The sequence below is a fragment of the Vicia villosa genome, linkage group LG1 (genome assembly GCF_029867415.1).
Source record: "Vicia villosa cultivar HV-30 ecotype Madison, WI linkage group LG1, Vvil1.0, whole genome shotgun sequence".
NCBI lineage: Eukaryota > Viridiplantae > Streptophyta > Magnoliopsida > Fabales > Fabaceae > Vicia > Vicia villosa.
In genome coordinates this window covers 120,349,075-120,353,776 of record NC_081180.1, presented here as the reverse complement: position 1 = coordinate 120,353,776, position 4,702 = coordinate 120,349,075, and positions in this window count along the sequence as shown.

The following is a 4,702-nucleotide window of genomic DNA, read 5'->3' as shown; positions in this document are numbered from 1 at the left end:
CTATCTTATGGTGGCACACCAATGAGATTTAGCAATGTGATCGTCAAGGCTTTTGATGGATCGAAGAAATCAGTGGTCGGAGAAGTGGATTTGCCTATTAGTATTGGACCATTTGTCTTCAAGATTACTTTTCAAGTGATGGACATTTTCCCTGCATACAGTTGCTTATTAGGACGCCCGTGGATCCATGAGGCTGGGGCAGTTACCTCAACTCTTCACCAGAAGTTGAAATTTGTGAAAGATGGAAAGATGGTCGTTGTGAATGGAGAACAAGCTTTGCTGATTAGTCATCTCTCTTCGTTCCGTACCATAGAAGCTGATGAAGTGGTCATTGGAACTGCATTCCAAGCCTTGTCTGTTAATGATGAATTCAAAAAGGATGAAGCTTCCATTTCCTCCTTCAAAGATGCTCAACTGGTGGTTCAGAATGGACATTCAGGAGTCTGGGGACAAGTGGTGAGTCTACAAGAAAACAGGAATAGAGCTGGTCTGGGATTTTCTGCCTCAGACAAGTCTGTGATGAAGTCTGAATCTGCTTTTCGTCCTTATCAAGAGATGTTTCATAGTGCTGGGTTTTGCACCCAACTCTTCCAGAGGTGGATGCTATTGTTGAAGGTGAACCAGAGCCAGAAGTGCCAAACTTCGTGACCCATGGAAAGATGATTAAGAATTGGATCACCATTGACATTCCTGAGTGTACTCATGTCTCAAAGTAATTTGCTTTTATGTTTTTCAAAAATCCTTTCATTCTGCTCAAGATGAAAGTGAAGTTGTTGGGGCTGTTTTCTGTTTGTTTTAAACATTAAAATCATCAATAAAAGTCATTTTGTTTCTGCATATATATGCTTTTTATCTTTTTGTTTTTTTTCTGGAAAGTGGTAACACAAAAAACCTTAAAAAATGTTTTCATTTTCCATAATCTGCACGATTACATGTTTGCATATATCTTTCCTTTCCTTAAATAATAATCATTTGTGCAGATTAATCAATAAAACCGTTGAAAGTAATGACCCTGCGCCCTCTCCTAACTTCGAGTGTCCTGTGTATGAGGCGGAAGAAGAGAGTGATGAATGTATTCCTGATGAGATTTCCCGACTGCTTGAGCACGAGGAAGACACTATTCAGCCGTATAAAGAGCCGTTAGAAGTCATCAACTTGGGTTCTGAAGAAGATAAAAAGGAAGTTAAGATTGGGGCACTGCTTGATCAAGATGTTAAGAAGAGGATGGTAGAGCTTCTTAAAGAGTATGTTGACATTTTTGCGTGGTCCTACCAAGATATGCCTGGGTTGGACACAAATATTGTGGAGCATCGTTTGCCGTTTAAACCAGAATGTCCTCCTGTCAAGCAAAAGTTAAGAAGGAGTCATCCTGATATGGCAGAAAAGATTAAGAATGAGGTCTTGAAACAGATAGATGCAGGTTTCCTTGTTACTTCTGTATATCCTCAATGGATTGCCAATATTGTGCCTGTTCCAAAGAAAGACGGAAAAGTTCGCATGTGCGTTGATTATAGAGATTTGAACAAAGCCAGTCCGAAAGATGATTTTCCTCTACCTCACATTGATATGTTGGTAGATAGCACTGCAAAGTTTGAAGTTTTCTCCTTTATGGATGGTTTTTTAGGATACAACCAGATTAAGATGGCACCTGAAGACATGGAAAAGACAACCTTTATTACACCATGGGGGACATTCTGTTACAAAGTGATGCCATTTGGGTTGAAGAATGCTGGTGCGACATATCAGAGAGCCATGACTACTCTTTTCCATGATATGATGCACAAAGAAATTGAGGTTTATGTGGATGACATGATTGCCAAGTCCCAGTCAGAGGAGGGGCACATGGAAGATCTTTTAAAGTTGTTTCAGCGTTTGAGAAAGTATCATCTCCGCTTAAATCCAAACAAATGCACGTTTGGTGTCCGTTCTGGAAATTTATTGGGTTTCGTTGTCAGTCAGAGAGGAATTGAAGTAGATCCTGATAAAGTCAAAGCAATTCAGGAAATGCCAGCACCAAAGACTGAGAAACAAGTGAGAGGTTTCCTCGGACGTCTGAATTATATCTCCAGGTTCATTTCCAATATGACTGCTACCTGTGAGCCGATCTTCAAGCTTTTAAAAAAAAATCAGGGATGTGTGTGGAATGAAGATTGTCAAAAAGCTTTTGACAACATCAAAGAATATATGCTTGAACCTCCCATTTTGCTCCCTCCAGTTGAGGGAAGACCTTTGATTATGTATCTCACAGTGCTGGAAAACTCAATGGGATGTGTGTTGGGTCAGCATGACGAGTCTGGTCGAAAAGAGTATGCAATATACTACCTTAGCAAAAAGTTTACCGAGTGCGAAACAAGATACTCGCTGCTTGAGAAAACTTGCTGTGCTTTGGTGTGGGCTGCTCGCCGACTGAGACAGTATATGTTGAACCACACCACCCTATTGATCTCCAAAATGGATCCAATTAAGTATGTATTTGAGAAACCTGCATTAACTGGAAGAATTGCTCGCTGGCAAATGTTGCTATCAGAATATGATATTGAATATCGAGCTCAGAAAGCTGTGAAAGGAAGTGTGTTGGCAGAGTACCTCGCTCACCAACCAATTGATGATCACCGATCTATCAGAATGGACTTCCCAGATGAAGATATAATGTATTTGAGATCTCAAGATTGGGATGAACCATTGCCAGAAGAAGGGCCGGATCCCGAATCCAAATGGGGTTTGATTTTTGATGGAGCTTCTAATGTTCATGGCCATGGAATTGGCGCCATTATCATCACTCCACGTGGATCACATGTTCCTTTCACTGCAAGGATATGTTTTGATTGTACAAATAATATTGCTGAGTATGAAGCTTGCATCATGGGACTTGAAGAGGCCATTAATCTGAGAATTAAGATTCTTGATGTTTATGGAGATTCTGCACTGGTGATTAATCAGATTAAAGGAGAATGGGAAACTCGTCATCCTGGTTTAATTCCTTACAAAGATTATGCCAGAAGGTTATTGACATTCTTCAACAAAGTTGAATTCCACCACATCCCTCGAGATGAGAATCAGATGGCCGATGCTTTAGCCACATTGTCTTCCATGTACAAGGTGAATTTCCATAATGAGGAACCTCAGATTACAATCAGACGTCTTGATAGACCTGCTCATGTATTTGTAGTTGAGGAAGCAACAAATGAAAAGCCTTGGTATTTCGATATTAAGCACTTCCTTCAGACTCAAGAGTACCCACTTGGGGCATCAAATAAAGACAAGAAAACTTTGAGGAGATTGGCTGGCAGTTTCTTCATCAATGCTGATGTTTTGTATAAAAGGAATTATGACATGGTCTTGCTCAGATGCGTGGATAGACACGAAGCAGACATGTTGATGCATGAAATTCATGAAGGTTCTTTCGGTACCCATGCCAATGGACATTCGATGGCTAAAAAGATGCTTAGAGCAGGTTACTATTGGTTGACAATGGAATCTGATTGCTACAAGTTTGTAAAGAAGTGTCACAAGTGTCAAGTGTATGCTGACAAGATTCATGTGCCTCCGACACTTCTCAATGTTATTTCTTCCCCATGGCCTTTTTCTATGTGGGGTATTGATATGATTGGCATGATTGAACCCAAGGCTTCGAATGGACATCGATTCATCCTGGTAGCAATCGATTACTTCACCAAGTGGGTAGAAGCTGCTTCATATGCTAATGTGACAAAGCAAGTTGTGGTCAGATTTATCAAGAACAACATCATTTGCAGATATGGTGTACCGAGCAAGATCATTACTGATAATGGCTCAAATCTGAACAATAGCATGATGAGAGAACTGTGTGAAAGCTTCAAGATTGAACATCACAACTCTTCGCCTTATAGGCCAAAGATGAATGGAGCTGTTGAAGCAGCAAATAAAAATATTAAGAAGATTGTGCAAAAGATGGTTGTCACGTACAAGGACTGGCATGAGATGCTCCCATTTGCTTTGCATGGGTACCGTACATCTGTTCGTACTTCAACAGGGGCAACTCCCTTTTCTTTGGTTTATGGTATGGAAGCAGTGCTCCCCGTCGAGGTTGAGATTCCATCGTTGAGAATTTTAATGGAAACCAAGTTATCTAAGGCTGAATGGTGTCAGAGCAGGTTTGATCAATTGAATTTGATAGAAGAAAAGAGAATGACGGCTTTATGTCATGGTCAGTTGTACCAGAAGAGAATGAAGAAAGCATTTGATAAGAAAGTTCGACCTCGTGTATTCAGAGAAGGCGACCTCGTGCTCAAAAGGATCTTGTCTTTCACCTCCGATTCAAGGGGCAAGTGGACTCCTAATTTTGAAGGACCATATGTTGTTAAGAAAGCCTTCTTTGGCGGTGCATTAATTCTTGCAACTATGGATGGAGAGGAGCTCCCACGTCCCGTGAATGCTGATGTAGTCAAGAAATACTTCGCCTAAATAATAAAAGAACAGCTCGCTAAGTTGAAAACCCGAAAGGGCAGCTTAGGCAAAAAAGAGCGTCTCGGTGGACTGAAAACCCGAAAGGGCGGTCCAGGCAAAAATTAGAGACATAAACAGAATAAAATACCCGGTGGACTGAAAACCCGAAAGGGCGGTCCAGGCAAAAGTTAGGGATTCATGGCAAGTAACTACATCAGACAAGACTTGATCATCAGCAGTCATCTGTTTATCATGAAGAAGTTCGACACTTTTCAAC